The sequence below is a fragment of the Neovison vison genome, chromosome 6 (assembly GCF_020171115.1).
Source record: "Neovison vison isolate M4711 chromosome 6, ASM_NN_V1, whole genome shotgun sequence".
Taxonomy (NCBI): Eukaryota; Metazoa; Chordata; class Mammalia; order Carnivora; family Mustelidae; genus Neogale; species Neogale vison.
In genome coordinates this window covers 141957793-141976800 of record NC_058096.1, presented here as the reverse complement: position 1 = coordinate 141976800, position 19008 = coordinate 141957793, and the positions used below count along the sequence as shown (strand labels likewise).

General features: G+C 35.3%; 1 non-coding gene across 1 annotated transcript; it reads right to left on the bottom strand.

Annotated features, from left to right (window-relative positions):
- Positions 1–7017: 7017 nt before the first annotated feature.
- Positions 7018–7124, bottom strand: LOC122910985. Its single transcript, XR_006385333.1, has one exon. It is a non-coding gene; the product is annotated as a U6 spliceosomal RNA (small nuclear RNA).
- Between the last annotated feature and the right edge of the window lie 11884 nt (positions 7125–19008).

Genomic DNA, 19008 nt, shown 5'->3' with positions numbered 1-19008 from the left:
CTTTATCTATCCCTTGTGCTAGTGAGGGTGTGGAAACAGAAAGTTTCAGAAGGATTTTGTCAAGTGAAATTTGGGTCAGACTTCTTCAAAATGCACATCTTTTGATCCAGCAATTCTCTTTTAAGAAATTTATCTTAAAGAAATGACCTAAGCTCTGAGGAAGCATACACAAATGTACTCATAACATCTTTATAATAGCTAAAGATAAAAATTTTTGAACCTAAATATTCAATAATAACAAACTGATTCCCTGATTGTTACTTCCTTATTGTGGAATACTATGCAGCATTCTAAATCATAACATGTAACCATGATTATTCATGTAAGAAAATAGTTATGATATATTATTAAATTTTAAAACATGATAAACTGTAAGATACCATATAGCTACTCCTCACAATTTCAGGGGCCCTAGACTGCTGAGTTTATATGCTGTGTAAAATATTTTGCTAGGAATAATAACTGATGGGCATAGAAAGGGGTCATCCCTGGACATTTGAATTATGACTGACTTTAATTTCCTTGAATTTTTATGGGCCTTCCAGGAAACAAGTAACCAGTGCCTTTTAGACTTTCACAAATTTCTGCATCTAGAGTGAATTATTCTGTAATAAGAAACATACACTGTATTGCAAATAGCAATAGAATATTTAATCCTACATATAAACCGTGCCATTATAATGAAAGTGACCTGATTGAATTTAATTAGATGGGGAAATAATTTTTTAATCTGACATCCTTTAAAAATATACATATGACACCAGATATGGAGGTTAACTGAAATTTTAACTTTTTAAACTAGACAATTATGGCATCCTGAAAGTCACCAACACACACATTCATGGCTTACTGCATGGTAGTATATTCATATTTATATCCATACATTTATATTATACATGCACACTAATCATATGTTCAAATTTTTATTTACAATGAATTTATAAAATAACTTTATATCTACAGTCATTACTGAATCATGGTTCTTAGGTTTAAGCCATATGTTAATAACTCTAAGTCAAGAACAGAGGAAGAAATCTTTGGCAAAGAGTTATAGAATTTTCTAGCATTGATAAACATCTAGCCAACAGCCATTTCCCCCTTTGTTTTCACTAACAAAATCCCAGTTCTGTTCAGATATCAGATAGCCTTCTGCTTCAGGACAGGATGAACTCTGGCCTGGCCCCAGCCCCAAGAGGTGAACAGTGATTGATCTAAGACAATCATGGCAACTTTATTCCTGTTGCCAGTTATTGGTTTAAGAATGAACACTTGAGAAAAATTCTGTCCAGAGAGAAATGAGTGAAGTCTCCTGAATGAGCTTCTGAGAAATGTTTTCTTGTTCTTAAAGATGGACCAAAGGAAGAGCCATTCTCCCTTCCCCTCTTCCCATCTTTGACATGCCTATCATGGTGGCAACCATCTTGTAACCATAAGAGGCATAGCTATATTTTCAGGATGAAGTTACAGAAAGATGGAAAGAAGTTAGGTCCTTGATGACATTGTTGAGCCAAACTATTACCTAGCCTGGAACTTTCCTACTTCTGGATTTCTTACTAATTGAAAGAATATCTTTTTTCTTATTGTTCAATCACTTTGGGTTGGATCTTCTGTTAGTTGTAGCTGAGAGCACTCTGATGCAGCCTCCAAGAACAACTATACCTCACTTGACAACTTAAACTTTTCCCAAAATCTCATTGCTCTATGAAAGCATTTAAAGAAAATAATACCTTTATTAACTTTAGTGGGGAAATATTATGCTCCATTCCATTCCAATCTAAGGTATCCAAATAATTTCACAGATTGGAAAAAAATCTATCAATTGAACAATGAAACAAGTTCACGTAAGTAATAAATAAGATGAGAACAAATAAATACCATTTGTACACAAAATATAAGATAATGAGGTTTATTATAGTTGTCAAAGGGGGTCATTAGTGGTGGTTGTTGGAAAAGGTATGAAATGGTATAGCAGGCAGGGTGTCTTTCTAGAGAGTGAGATTTTAAAACAGATTAGCATGCCAAAAGTTTAAGAACAGATCCCAGGATCACTACATTATAGAAGGCAAGGAAAGAAAGTAAGATCAGACAGGGTGGTCTCAATTTCTTTAGCCAATTCCACTGAGAGTTCTAGAATTGGGATGGACCTTCCAAATTATCTTCAAGTGGAAGGAAGGGACGTGGATTTTACACCTGCGCTTTGACCAGTCACTGGGGTGAGGCTGCCCCTGGAAATGTGGCAATATGTTGGTCAAGGTACTTCAAATTAGGACAATACCCAGGGAAGACTGTAAGTTGAGGCCTGTCGAGTAAAAATCCTTCAGTGCTACAGAGAAACCTACGCCATGCATTACAGCATCCACTACAGAGCAGAGCCTTCTTGCGAAGGTGGTGGAAAGTCATGAGACTGATTTTCATGCACACACTCCATATCAGAATCACACAGCCTTGTCTTGATAATTATTTTTCCTTTGAAAATTTGACCAAAAAGGGGTAAAATTGAGCTTTGACACACATGGCAATAGCATCATGGAAAATGCTACATCTTTCTCCTTTTCATTTGGTTGTATATATAATGCAAAACTTAGGGGCTCATCCAAATATGGCATGAAATTAAAATTTGTTCCACATGTTATTCTTTGGACTAGAAACTCGCATTGAATGAATTAGTATGTCTTTGCCTGAAATGATAATGTCAAAAGATCACTTCTAATAGCATGTGTGTCTAGTGGGTTTGGGGGATTAAAGTTGTTACACATAAAAATAATCTTTGAGAAATAATATCTTAGGTGATAGTGAAGATTCTTTAACTGGACAATTGTTACATGCAGTAAGTTTGTATATAATATATCCTAACCACATATCCACAAAACATGCCTTCCAATTTTAAGATAATTAAATTTTTTTGTATTTTCTATAGCTGTCCATATATCATCATTTACCTCCATGCTAATGGTGTTAAAAGTACAAAGTAGAACATTCCCTTGGAAATAGTTGTTTCATTTGACCATTTAGAGTTGTCCTTCTATGGAATTTTTTAAAGCAGCAAAGATCCATTCAGATATAACATAATTAGGTTTAATCTGTGACAAATCCAATATGTTTAGATTCCATTATCTTGATAATGAACATTGTAAACCACCTCCCCAAATATCCAAAAAGAGGACCACACTAAGCCAACAGAAGGATGGGAGTTTAAAAAGTCACTCATCTAACCGCATTCTCTTCTATAATAGACCCTAGTTCTGGGTGACCCACTCCTATACCCAACATGCTTCCCAGAAGCAGAGCCTGCTCGTGATCCACTGCCCTTGACATACAGCAGATGTAACTCTCTTGCAGAAAAGGACCAACTGAGCCAAAGGTATGAACAGAGCCTAGACTCCAAGAATATTAAGAGAGAATGTTGGAGAGAGTCTGAATAGCAGCCCTGTACCTAAAATGTCCTGTCTCCCTTTCACAAGATTCAGTCCATCTCGTTATGGAAGTGACCTTCAGCAGCTAACTGGTATTGTAGTGCTGTGACCTAAAAAAGGGGGTGATGTAAAAGCCAGATAAAGTAGCATAAAGAAATTCCCATCCCGGTCCTAGGGATGTCTGGTGAGCTATTTCCATACTGTATGTACATAAACAGCTCTTCTTGGGTGGCGGTTTAATGTTGCTATACCTTCACTTGCAATTACACTGAATGGAGCTGCAACAAATCTTCGTAATGCCAATCTCATCTTTCCACCTCATTGACAGCTCAGGAAATGCATCTGAAATTCATAGTAGCCTCATAGCCTATGGCAAGAGAAATCCATGCTGCTAAAATTTTATTTTAGAATTCAAGCTGGTTTTCCTCAGTTTAGGATGCTCCATTTTTTAATCTTTTGCTGCCTACCACACTGTATCAAAATAACCAGCCAATATTGTTCAACTGTCAGGGGCCTCAGCTGCCTCTGAATTTTATCAGTACAAATAAATACTGGAACATGTTAAAAATAATCCCAATAGATGGGAGTTCATATTAATAGAATTAAATGCAGGCAAAAATGTACATAAACTTTGACTTGACTGCCCCCCCTTTCTTTACTGATTTTTTTTAAAAAAAAGGTTGAATAGATATTCAGACTGATTTAATGTTTAGGCTGATAGGGATGCTAGGCTGGGTCCCAAATTTGTGCAATGTTCAAAGGGAGAGAAATTTTAAAATCCCAGAAAAAGAGATATTTCCAAATTAATGGCATTGCCCGAATGCCTTGGCTCCCTGCACCCCACCAGGAAGGTTTATTATTTTCTGGTAAAATGTTGCTCGGATGGGGAGTGGTAGTCAGCGATGCGTCAGAGCTGCTCTTTGAACACATTAAAAAGCTGAATGCACAACAAAGAACAGATGTTCCAGCATGCCTTATTTATGCACCCATCAGCAATCTTCCAGTGACCACAAAACACAGCCTCTTTTCCCCTCCTCCTCCCCAGAATATTATTTTCTGATAAACTCGCCCTCTTTATTAGTTTATTTATTTTTGACCCCAACTGAACTTCTGGGTAATTGTGTGTGTGCGCACAAGTGTGCATGTGTGTACGTGTGTGTGTGTGTGTGTGTGTGTGTGTGTTATTTGAAAGTCTGTCTCCATCAAAGCTGAATTCTATTGAACTGTGGAACAGGTGTGGATTCTGCAATTAGATCACATTTCAGAGAGAGAGACACTGAGGGTAATAATGGCGGTGAATTCTTCACAGTCGAATGCAGCGCCATAGCGACCAGCAAAAATGAAGGAGAAGAGGTATTAGTATTGGGGTGATTATTTTTAGTTTATGGGATCATCTGATTGAATAGGGCCATAAGGCACTGGGAACGTGTGTTTGGGGCTCACCAGCTGTAAGGCAAACTTGTTTTACTGGCGCTTATCTGAAATGCCTCACTCACCCACCCTCTCTGCTTACAATTGGAATGGAAGTAGCGATTAGGAAGTGAGATATAATGCAGATTAAATGTTATGATGGACCAAGATCCTGTTGGGTTATTAAAACCCATTTGCTTTCACACGTTTTAAAGGCATAGCACCTTTATTTAAACCTTCAGCTCTAGATCTCTGAGCTTCTAAAAGGTGGGAGGCAGAGGAGTTGAGGGGAGGACGGGGGAAGGTTAGGTGGAGAAAATAATTTAGAATCTAAAGAGAAGCAGGACTATTTCCTCTTCCTACACAAGAAAGCTGCATTTTTCAGTGAGTGAATTTAATCTGTGACCTCACTTTGGGCTTCAGAAAATCACGATACATTAATACAGAAAATACCCCCCCCAAATTGATTTAATAAAATAAAAATAAATTGTATAGGCAATTCTCACAATATTTGGTCGATTTTGGAACTTCCGATTGTAAGTGGTATTTCCTTAATATATTTTCCGTATTTTCCATAAGTGAGAAATATTTGGTACCAAACTCAGTGGTGTAAAATCAGCCCTTGGGAGAGTTCCAGCTGTTCCCTGAGGCTTCTCAGAATGGTGCTGTGGGCTGGCTGGCAGCAGCTGCTGTCCCTGAAAGAATAAAGGAAGCCAGACAACAGAGGGGAGGGCTTTGCACAAAATGAAGTCGCGGGCATCCTATGGCCACATCGGGAATCTGAGCTCAGAAGAAAGGGTTGTGGGAAGCTTCATGGGATACAGATTCCCCTCTCTCATGGGTCTGGGAGCTTAGCATAAGGATTCTGCTATTTGTCCGGTGGTCTCGAATACTGGATGGCCAAGGTCAGAGATCAGCATCATAGGACACTGGATCACAGCCAACACACTGCCAAGGGCAGAATTCTTTTTCTGGCACCAAAATTAGTCTTCGGATGAAACACCTGAGGGATGGGAAATTGTTCTATTGTCCATAGTGCTACCTCACATTGAGAAATCTGTTACCAGGACAGGAATTTTCTGTTTTGTATCGGTGGCCTAAGATTCTTAGCAGCAAACCATATTTTCTGGCTAAGAAACAGTAAAGCAAGAGTGACAGCAGACATGTATAACAATTAAAAAAACGATTTTTTTTCTGTTACTATCCAATTAATTCTCCAGTTACCTAGTTCTGTCCAATATGTATTATTTCTCTCCCTATTCAGCAAAATTATTCCTGTATTATTAATCACCTGAATTTAGTTAACATGGCCCTGTGCTTGGGTAAATCCCACCTCTTGCTTATCTAGTTCTGCGTGAAATGATGGGCAAAATTAAAGAAATTGTTCATGAAAGTTAGCAGTAGGACCCTTTTTACAGACAAAATATTAGGTAAGGATTAGAACTGCTGTATTCAAGAGTGGGAGTGGGACTCACACTGAGCTCTCAGCCTTCTTTGTGGGGCTTGAGATGCTTTTACTAACATTTATGATTAATCAAAACTATGTATACAGGGGCGCCTGGGTGGCTCAGTGGATTAAAGCCTCTGTCTTCGGCTCGGGTCATGATCCCAGGGTCCTGGGATCGAGCCCTGCGTTGGGTTCTCTGCTCAGCTGGGAACCTGCTTCCCTTCCTCTCTCTGCCTGCCTCTCTGCCTACTTGTGATCTCTGTCTGTCAAATGAATAAATAAAATCTTTTAAAAAAAACAACAACAAAAACAAAACTAGGTATACAATGTCTGAACTAGATGTTATTGAGCATCCCTTCCAAGAGAAAGTGTGATTGAATAACTGCCATTTCTGCAGAGCATCCCTGGATGGGGAGGGAGTGGGTTAGGGCAAACAGTTGCTATGCCAGGAATCTCCCACAGCAACACTTCAGAAGGTGGTTTTATATTCTACAAGCACCAGCTCATGGTCAAGGCTGTGAAGAGATTTTTGTCTCCACTGAGGTCAGGAATGCAATTTGACAGACCTTCTTCACTATATCATTTGAAGAGACTGACAATGCCAGTTGTCCTGAAGACACAGATGTGTGTTTCATTTCTTTTTCTCTAACTAGAAGTGGAACAGAAGTTTTCAATGAGGTTTGACTTATTTTATCTTATCCATTACTTATCATCAGTGACTTTAACAACCACGCTGCGGTTAGGTGGAATTGTTACATAGTGTTAATTTTTGAAATTTTTCTCCTTGCGCAGGGGCCATGCTAATCTTCTCTGTATCGTTCCAATTTTAGTATATGTGCTGCCGAAGCGAGCACTTGAAATTTTTCTCAACCAAGCTCCAGACAACTCTGGTTCCACTCTGGGTTTTGGCTGGCCATACTGAGTGTTTACCTAGAAATATCTGAATATACTTTCTTAGACTTCCTTTCGTTTTGCAAATGACTCTTGCAAAAACTGGAATAAAGCACAGACAGATCTTTCCCATGTTGGCTCTGTAACAGTGTCCTTCTTGGCTGAAGCAATGAGAGAGAAATGGCTACTATTACTTACTTATTGTTATTGACATAGTGATGCCTCCTTTGCAGATTTACAATGTCAATGTTTTACAGCAAATCTGTACTGTAGTTCTAACAGACACTGATACACCTTGCCATTTAGTCATTTGAGTGAAGACTGACAAGAGTCATGGCAGCCCTGTGTTGGCAGAATGTAGGAGACACTCTGTATACACTGTGAAAATGAGGAAGTCAGACCATAGAGTTCTGATTGAAGGCTTGACATCACGGGACCAAGTGATCCAAACAAGATGTAAATCATAGCCTCTGAAACAGAAGAAATCATTAGCTCTCTGATATTCAGTGTAGCAACAAATCAGTAATGGAATTAGCTAGGAATCATATATTCTTTGCCCAGGAAAGAAAATTGGATTTATAAGGCAGCAAGTGGTTTGAAAAGCAAAGAGAGATCTTTAAAAAAATTTCTTTCTTCTAAATTTTACTAAGCCTCGCCACCCTTCCAAAAGACCAGGCATAATGATAAAATGACATTCATATTATGCTTCCAATGCCAACATGATGCATAACACAGTTAATGGTTGGTTATGGGCAAGTAACTTTCAAATGGATCAAAACTGGGATTTCTGAACATTGCTCTTGCCACTAAACCTTACCCCCTTCAAGCCTGGGAAAGAACTTAAGTTTCATCATGTTTTGCCTTAGGCTAAATACAATAAATCTAACCTAAATACAAGGTATTGATTAAATACAAGGTGTCCACTAAATACAAAGTACCAATAGCATGTAATTAAGCTGTGACTCCAGATTCTTAAGTTTTAAGCCATTTCATTCATACACTTTGAGACCACATCAACAAAACAAGTAGCCAGGGCATTTGGCCAAAAGGTAAAATTTTTTCTCTGGCTTATAATGTGGTTAATAAATTATGTTGGTGACCCTCATGACAGAATGCTGACCACATGGCTCTCTGGCAACCATCACTCCAACTCCGTTTTCCCATCACTGAAAATATAGTTGCTAAGGAACTATTTTTCTCTTAAAATATATGTAGAGGAAAAGATGAGAAATTTCTATATTAATGACATGATAATGACATTGTGAAAATAAAATGGTGATGACATATCTACTGTGGGAATACTATGTCCTCAGGCTAACAAAAGCAGCTTACCTGTTTAACTTATTAGAATATTTTATAAACATATTTGAAATGAGCAACTCAGTTTATCCTGAAATAAAACAATGCTATATTTTCTTTTATGCACATGAAAAGAGAAGATGATAATTACTCACCTACAACCTACCTAAGGAACCGATGGAAATACATTTACAATAAAATCAGAACAATATCATTTCCAGTACCTGTATGATACTCATTCTGGTGAGTCATCCCCAAAGACTTTTTAAAAGAAAATAGAGTTCTCATTCTATGTTTGCCATTAATTTGTTACAGAGTTGGGCAACCACTTGGTTCCTCTGTTCCCTTCCATCAAAAAGAGTCAAGAGCAATTATTTGAGTGGAGTTTAAAGTGGATAGGTGTGAGTTAAAGAACTTCAGAATTGCAGTGATAAAAGGTTTTCCCTCATGGAATGCCATTATTATTAATATTATTGCCATCATCATTATTTATGCTCCCAGCACACGTATTGTGAAAATGTGTTATTCGCAAAACTGCTATGCCCTCACCATGTCATTTGCAAAATCACCATGTTCTTCTCACAGAAATGTCACTGAAATGTCATTTTTACAATAGCTGCATTATGAATCTGCTATAACTTGAATTGCTTTACAATGAAAATGCAATTTCTTAGCAATTAAAATTATTCCACCCACCCCAGTCAAATAATAGAAAATCGCCTCCCTGTCCAATGTTGCTTATAGTGCAGTGCAGAACACTGCAGATTGAATAAAGTATGACTTCTTACATGCCTAGGAAGTTCTGTGGCTTAGCCACACAGTGGCTTAGCATAACACAGTGCATTGTACCACATGTGATTATCTGCTAAACCAGATCTGAACTAGCATAGCGTATTACTAAAATTCTTACAATATAGGGAGATTGCACTCTGAACTCAGAACTCAGTTTTCCCAGCACTTGAACCACATCTAAGCTTATAAGTATAACACCACTAGATCAAGGTATGTAAGAAACTAATGTCAGTTTTCATTAAAGAGAATTTCCTTTTATAAATGCAACTCATTATCATTAGGTCTATTTAAATCTTTTTGCATTAATTGAAAGTTTTCTTCTTAATAACTGCCTCTCATAAAATGTTGATTTGACATACATTAATATTATCATTAATAAGAATGTAGAAATGTACAAAGCATAATACAAGTCATCAGCAAACTGGTCATAGAATGAAATTATTTATAGATATAGGATCATGTTTGAAGAGATTTTTAAAGGTTTGTTTACAAATTCACTTGTTTGCAAGTGAAATCTCATATGGAAACCCAAAATGCAACAGGCTAAAATGTAGGACAATGGAGATTATTCAAGATGAGTGTCTGGACCGAGACCCTTAGAAATTAGAAAAAATACGTGTATTTACATACCTAACTGACTGAAAAATAAAGAGCTAGGGCCATGTGACAAATGTAAGTTTAAATAGACAAGACAATGTATATGAGGCAGCATGGCATTTGGCTTCCCTCTGACCCTCACTTAAGCTAAGCAGTATGTGTGATTGTCATTTACCTTCAAACTGAAGCAGAAGGTGTAGTATTTGGGCCAAAGAGACAAGACAATGGTTCAAATAGCCAAAGAATTGGGAGAAGTAGAGAAGCTTCAACCCATGAAATATGTTATGGGTGTATCCCATCCAGAAGCACATCCACCCCATACCTGAAGACCATAGAAAATGTGTTTTTATATCAAGGCCAGGATCTCTACAAAAGCAAAAATGTATTTTCAAACATAAATATAAGCAAGCAATCAAAATGTCACTAACACTAAGGAAATCCGACGTCATGGAAAGATGAAAGAGCAGAAGAACTAACTTTTGAGGAAATGAAGCTAACAAAGTAAGCACACATGCACAAAAGCTTTAAGGTAAATACGTTGAGTATCCTTAGAGAGATTCCAAAAAAATTTACAAACATGAAAAATAAGCAACTCTAAAAACTAAAAACATTAATATCAAAATTAAAATATCTGTATATGAACTAAATATCAATATTAGTATAGATGAAAAGCAAATTAATGAGCAGTAAGACTAGAACTAGAAAAAGTATTAGGACTTCAGATTAAATGGCTCACTGAGTGCCAAATAGAATAAATAACAAAAATTTTTAGAAATACCTATAAAACAAGAGGGAAACTTTAGAATACTAGACTAAAGCTTCTAGAGGGGATTTGTGAAGCTAAAAATAGAAACAAAAATGGGATTAGAGTCTGAGTTCTCATTGGCAAAAATAGATGCCAAAAGAGGCTACAGGATTAAGGTTCTGAGAGAAATCTGTTGTGTACTTAAGTCCTGATCTTGCAAAACTAGCATTCAGTAACTTTGTCATCTACAGATTATTGCAGGAAAAAAATATATTCTAACAAAATGAAAAATGAGTCAAAAAAGTGTAAGAAGATATCAGCCATCAGAAATGGTAATGAGCAAAAAAAAAAAAATCATACTCTTACTTTCCATATACAAGAAAAATGTAATTATTAACCATCAAGAACTAAAGTCCCAAGTGATCTCAACATAAGAGGGGTTGTAATAAAAAATCTTATTTTATTTTTGATATTTATCCCACCTCTCCCCCTTTTGGTTCTGCTACACAACTGGGTAAATTGATAAGAAAGCTCAGATTATCTCTGTCCTTAGGTTTTGGCAGGAAATTTAAACTACAAAAGCTATTGCAATGTGCAAGAATCCTTCCTCAAGCTCCAACCCCCAGCCATAATGAAAGTCAAACTATTCTTCTTTCCTTGCTTTTTCAAGTTGTGTTTAAACCAACTTGAGGGTCCACCCTGTTCTCCCAGAAAGCTTTGAGGGTCCACCCTGTTCTCCCAGAAAGCTTTATTATGTGAGTAAGAAACCCTGTCATGTCATCTTGATGGGTGTGTGGTGTCATTAGTCTTGATATCCAATACCAAATTTTGGATGGGAGATCCATGCCACTTTTACAAGGTGACCACAATATGTGTGGAGAGAGAGATGGAAATAGATAAGATGATGGGAAAAATATAGAAACTGGTTAACTCTAGAGATCAATTTTTAAAGTCCACACAATTAAATTATGAATATTAAAAGTCCTAGAAAATAGAATACATAAGTTCAAAACAATTAGATAAAAAAGAAATAAAGAAAAAATTTCAATTCAAAAGGTAAGAAATAAAAAAGAAACAGCAAGCAAGAATTATTTTAAAAACGAAGAATTCTCATGAACAAGTACATAATGCAATAAATGTATTAAAACTCTTTATTCAATAAATGAATCAGAACTTCTATTAACAAATAGTGACTCTTAGTTTTGGGTAAAAAGAAAATCTATCTCTCTGCTGACACACACAAACAAGACCAAATTATTTTTAAATGGCTAAAGATAAATAATAGAAGTAGACATACCATGACAAATACTAGCAAGAAGAAATCAATGTGACAATAAAAATATTCAATGAAATGCAAAGGCATTAAAGGGAATAAAGAGGATACTTTATTTGACATAGGTAAAATACACCCCCCAAAAGGGCGGGGGCACCAACAGTTGTAAATTTTTATGTAGATAATAGCAAAACTTCACAATAAATTTCAAAGATAGTTTAACAAAGTAGTTAAGAGCAGAGAGTGCAGTCAAACTGAGTTAAAATGGCAGCTTTACCACTTAGTAGGTTGAGACTTAGGGCAAGTTATCTTACATACAGTGCCTCATTTTTGGTATTGGAAAATGGGAGTAATAGTACAACTTCAGAGGTATGTGAGGATTACATGAGTTAAAATATATTAAGTGGATAGATAAATGCATAAATACATCTACAATGTTACATTAAATTGTTATCAGAGATTACCCATTGGGAATGAAGTAGGGGTGCAGAACAGGGACATTAACTTTTCCTACTTTATCCACATTTAAAATTTTAATTTAAAGAGTCTTTATTCCAAAAATGTGTAGAAATAGTATATACATAAATTAGAGGAAAAGACCCAAAGTTCCATATATATATTTTTAATCTCCTCTTGTTTCTCCTCATTACCTAATGGGAGGTGTCCCAGCCCTGGGTGAGTGGAAGAAAATTCAGCTCTTCTAATGAATATATTCTCCTACTTCCACCCTTCTAGTAGATGTACTCTCTCTTTAACCCATGAAATTTGAAGGACCTTGGACCTTTGGTCCTACACTTATCTATGCAGCTTAGGCAAAAGGGTTTTTTATTTGTTTTCTTGTTTGTTTGTTTGCTTGTTGTTGTTGTTTTAAACAGGTACAATATACAATATGTACTTACTCTTTGTAAGATCTTCCCATGTGAATGCTCTGTTAAAAGCCCTCCTTCCCTATGTCACTCTACTGGTGGTGTTTTAGTAGTGATGATCTCTGGATTTTGAGGAAAGAGTGAGGTAAAATCGGTTATTTTGTATGAAATGAAGAAAATCAATTTGGCATGATTCAAATGAATCTAAATCAAACATATTTCTTTAGAAGCAGGTAATATCTATGGAATGACAGCAGAACTGGTTGTGGAATAAACATCCCTAAAAAACTGAAAATCCAAAAGAAATTCCTCATATTTGTGGATGTAAGAGAAGAGCAATTTAAGATTACCATGCAAGCAAAAATAACTGATCCAAAATCAATAGAGGAGGGCTATCCAACAACCAAAGTTTGGGAGAATTTAAAGGCAGAAACAGAAAGAAGAGTATAGGCTCCAAAATTTTATAAAGGAAGGTTTAAGATATTTAGAGATGGCAATCTGGCTAAAAGGGGAGGCCAAGAGATTTATCTTGAAGCTGTGTTTTCAGAGTAGGCACATGGTTTTTAATTAGATTTATGTTTATTTTTATTGGCTGAGGGAGTGGGTTTAGTGGTGGTGGTGGTGGCAGTGGGGTGTGTGTGTGTGTGTGTGTGTGTGTGTGTGTGTGTGTTTGGTAGGGAGAGGATGCAATAATCGCTGCTTTCCTTAGCCAACCTTTAGCTTCTCAAATAAGAACAAAGGTAGAGTAACGATAATATATTCCTAACATGAATGCTTTCATCATTTTAAAATATAAACTATGTCTAGAATATAAGAAAAAAAACTTAAATGAAAAAGTCAAATTATCATACATGCCTAAATATAAGGCTTTTTTTTCCCCTGCAAAACTTAAAGAAAAGGAATCACTTGATATTCAAATGACAACAAAATCTCTCATGTTAGAAGGTTCTATCATTATTTGTTTTGAACAATAAAGTGCAGTTTGTGAAAGGACATCATCCAGAACATGTATAAATCCAGGGAGAAGTGCTAGTGCAAGAAAAAGTAGTTTCCCTGGAGGTATCTGGCGATCCCTGATAGCCTATCATTTGGGACTTAAAGGGCCAGCCATATAGCAGATAGAAGACAAAATCTGTAAAGTCACACCAGACAGCACCACTTAAAGTCCAGACCCTTGAAGGTTAGACTAGGAAAAACCTATCCTACAGCAGGAGGCAGAGAGGATAATTGCTGGTCTTGGCTTTGGATTTTTGCTAAATAGAAAAAGAAAAATGTCTCTCTTTAGAATTGTCAACTACAAGACTATACTTTTGTATGTTTGAGACCATTTCTAAAACCTCAAGCTGGAAATTTAAAGTTGTCCTTGATAAGTAGCGTCTCCAGGCATCAAGCATAATCAAACACAAATACTTTATGAAAAACACTTAAAAACCAGATGTCAAAAATTTCTTATGTTCAAGGAACCTGTATTGATATACAAAAATAACAAAGCATGAGGAGACAAAACACAATGAGTGGAAGTAAGTAGAAACCAAAAAAATGGCATAATCTGACACCCAAAGACCATAAATACTGGAATTATCATCTATGCAATATAAAATAAGTTTATTTTATATGTTTAAAGAAATTGTAAAAATAATAAAAGCATAACATAATAATACTAATTTCTCAAAAAATAACCAAACCTAACTTTAAAAGAACCAAATATAAGTTTTTCCAGTTAAAAATGTGATAATTGAAACTAAAAACTTGGGAAAAGAGCTGAGTGGTGGATTAGATAGAAATGAGAGGAAAATTAATGAATTTTAAGAATGTTTAGAAGATATGAGTGTTGCAGAGACAAAGTGAAGAATAAATGAAGAGAGTATCATGAAATCTAACTGGAGTTCTAAGGAAAGCTAACACTGAAAATGAGGAGGGGCAGTCTTCCAAAGAACAATGGCAGAGCACTTTCTAAAATGCATGAAAGATGCCAGACTCAGATTTAAGAAACCCATAGACTCTCAACAGAATGGGTAAAAAGAAATCTAGATTCATCCACATAGAAAGTACAAAACACTAAAATAAAGAAAAAGCAATAAAATCAGTCAAATAAATTTTACAGAAATACGATAACTAGAATAACAGATGACCTCTCAACAGTGACAATGAAGTCCAAAATTAATAGAATAATATCTTCAAAGTACTGGTTGTAAATGAACTGTTGATTCAAAATTGTGTATCTAGTTAAACTGACCTTCAAAAGCAACAGTAAAATAGACATTTTCCAGATATTTTTTAAAAATGGGTAAATCTTAAGAGTACAATGTAATGAATTCTCACAATTGTAGTTCAATCCCCTATCAAGATATGGAACATCTCCCAAGAAAAGTCTATTATGCCCTTTCTAGTCAATCCCTATTCTCCCATCCCCACTCTAGAGTAACCATGTTTTTATGGTTTTTTTTTTTCCCAGTGGAGAATATTTTTTGCCAGTTCTAGAACTTCATACAGAAGGTATCCTACTCTTTTGCACTTTTTATGTATTCCCATGTCAGGCTTCTTTCAGAATAATATTTTTGAAATTCATTTATATTTTTGCATGAATTGTGTGTCACCCCTTTTTATTGTTAAATGGTGTTCCATTGTATGAATATTCCGCTCTTCATCTACTTTCCTATTGATGGATTGGTGAATAACTGTGCCAGCTTGGGGCTTTTATGAGTAAACTGATATAAGCATTCTTATACATGTCTTTTTGTGGGTGTTTATTTTTTATCAGCTCATGTAAAGCATTTGCAAAAAATGATTCTTTGCTGCAAAGCAAAGTTCAACAATATTCAGTGAAACACATATATTCTTTGAATAACAAACTATAAACCAATAAGGAAAAGAATTTAAAAACACATACATTTGTGCATTTAAATACACTTCCAAATAATTCATGGATTAAAGGAGAAACAATAATGGCAATTAGGAAAAAAAAGCAAAGACTTTTTAAAGTTGCATATGATAGTCTGACATGCAGCCACAATGGTACTTAGAGGAAAATTTATAGGCTTAAATTCACACAGTTAAAAAAAAAAAAAGTACAGAAAGGACAAGGCATCTAACTTAAGAAGTAAGAAAAGAATGATGTAATTAATTTTAAAAAAGGGAAATTGTAATGATAAGCACAAAAATTAGTGAAATGGGAAGTAAAGGTATACTACAAAGGAACAACACACCCAAAGTTGGTGTTTTGGAAAGACTAATAAAATTGGCAGCCCTCAGCAAGATTAATTAAGAAAAAGGAATAGAAAGCACAGATAAGTACTATTAGTGGTAAAAAATGATCATAACCATTACAGAGATTACATTTTATGTGAAAGAATATAAAGAAACTATTATGAAAATAAATGTAAAATGTAAATAACCTAAATAAATTCCATACACATATAAATAACTTACATAAAACTTAACATACACAAAACTTATACATAAAATTCAGCAAAAGTGATATAAATGTTCTTTCTGGAGGCATGCTCTGTCTCAAAACTTCTCTGCTCAACTTATTACATATAATGCTGCTTTTCAAGTTATTGCAGAAGTAAAATGGAAAATGAGAACTGAGAGAGTACAGGAAGTGAAGGGTTGAAATTTACACCTATGGCTCATCTCCAGTTGGTAAATCACTTTGAAATTTGCACAGAGTCCCAGGTCTAAGATTGTGACCATTATTATACAGTCTAGAAGAACATGAAATAAAAATCCTGGTTGCCACACCTTTGTTAAGTCCTTTGAGTGGATTAAGATGGGTCCCTATAAACCCTCTTCAATTAGAATGGTTCAGGGAGTAAGACTAAGACAAGAATCCTGTTAAGCTCAAAGGACTATAATTGTGTTTAGAGGGAGGTCTCACAGAGAAAATAGCATGCCTCATTTTCCACAGTGAAAAGAGTCATTTTTTTTTTAAATACTGCAAGAATTGTTTCCAAAAATGCCAACAATCTGGGTTACAAGAGGCTGTGATGGTTCAATACAGCTAGGCTGCAAACATCTTATAGACTGAGAAAGCCCCTCTTCAGATATGGCTAAGGAAAACTATGAGGAGGGATGATCCAAACAGCTCAGGTAAGAGCCAAGGTGAACTGTGGACAGGGGAACTGCTCCCAGGAACAACAAGCACAGTCTAATCAAGAAACGCTTCCTCCCTCCAGAGTAGTGGAGTTCACTGCATTTTCTCAGAGGAATTTCAGAATTGCTATAGACTGCTAAAAATTAGAACTTCCAATTCTTCTTCTTTCTAATGCAGGTATTTATTTAGATTCTACTAACTCTGTTCACTATTATAGATGGTGCAAGGGATATGCACTTAGGATGCCCTTTTTGTACTTAGGTCCCAGAAGTAAGGGACATGACTCTAGACATGATATAAGTCACTATATCCCAGACAAAGAGCCTAATACCATAATTAAATGAGATTTTTCAATGTCTTGGTGAGTGTATTTTACTTGTAGAAGGAATAAAATTTTTGTTACCAAAAGTGTTGACTATAGTAGGCTATTATTTATTAACAACGACTTGTTCTCTTTCTGTCATCGTCAAATTTCTCTAAGGGACAGAATATAGTCTCACCTCATTGATGCTGACTTGGTCATATGACTTGCTTTGGCCACTGAGAAATGAGAAAATGTGATGTCTGTCACATTTGGTTTGACTCATGCCTCTAATGCTCCTAGCCTCAGTTGTGAACACAGCACATGCCAAATATGAGTTGCTTTTTCAGCCTGGTTTCTAGAATGAAAGGGAAATTGGAGCAAAGTCCAACTGAGCCAACCAAGACAATCAAAATTATAATATAGCAGGTAACATTAGCAAAAAATAAATGATATTACAAGCCATTGAAATAATGGAGTTATTACTACAGCAATAGCTGATACTTGCCAACTTGGGTCATGAGACTAGTATAAACCTATTATCAAAACAAAGAAAGAAAAAGAAAAAAAAGAAAATATATGGGTCTGGGGCACCTGGGTGTGTCATTGTGTTAAGCATAGGACTCCTAATTTCAGCTGCGGTTATGTTCTCAGGGTTGTGAGATGGAGCTCCTTGGGCTCTGCACTGAGCAGGGAGTCTGCTGGAGGTGTTCTCTCAATCTCGTTCTCTCTCTCGCCCTGCTAATTCTTGCTCTATCTCCCTCTCAAATAAGTGAATCTTTGGAAATTAAAAAAATATATAGGTCATCTCATTCATACATATATATTAAAAATATAAACAAATATTGTCAAACTGAATCTAGCATTGCATAAAAGAGATAATACCCAATGACTAACCCCAAGTTTATTCCAGGAATGCAAGTTTGGCTCAATAGTAGAAAATGTATTTATATAACTTATTACATTAAAAGAACAACAACAAAAAAATCAGATGATCACCATAGATGTAGAAAGGGGATTCAATAAAATTCAACCTTCATTTATAATAGTAATTTTAAAAAGCCTGTCAGAAAAGAGGATTGTCCTAAATTTGACAAAACATATGTATGAGAGACCTATAGCAAACATCCACTCAGTATTAAAATAATTTCTTTTAATGTCAAGTAAAACACATTTATTGGATGATCTAGTAAATTATATAAAAAGATTTTTAAAATGAAAAAAAATAAGTATTAAAATAAACAAAAATATCCTGTTTCATAGGTATTATGAGAAAGAGCTATTTGAGAAAAATAAAAATGCTGTTTCTAATTTTTACCTATTTTTTAATATATTGTCTAAGACTGTATATGTTAAAAATGTAAGGAATCCTCAAACAATATATTCAATCTTAAAAGAAGATTATCCAATGTTAAATGTAACATTTATAAATGAAAGCCAGTTCAATTTTAAATACCAGTAACAAACAGAAAACACAATTTAAAAAAATACAATTTAGAAGATCAACAAAAACATAAGTTATACAGAAATATATCTAACATGTTTTGTGTAAGACCATTATGTGGATAGTTTTAAAATTTGAAAGCCATAAAAGAGATCACATAAATGGAAGAACCAATCATGTTCATCAATAGGGATAATATCTTAAAGATGATAACTGTCCCCAAATTAAGCTCTAGATAAAAATGCAGTTCAAATTGGAATCCCAGGAGGATTTTTGTGAAACTTCTAAAAATTATAAGGATAGCAAATGGCTGAAAATAATCAAAACACTACTAAAGAAATTAACCCTACCAGATAATAAGACTTTTTAGGAAGTTCTAGTAATGAAGACAGGGTGGTATTGGTGAAGGGATAAACAGAAAACTGAAGAATGCA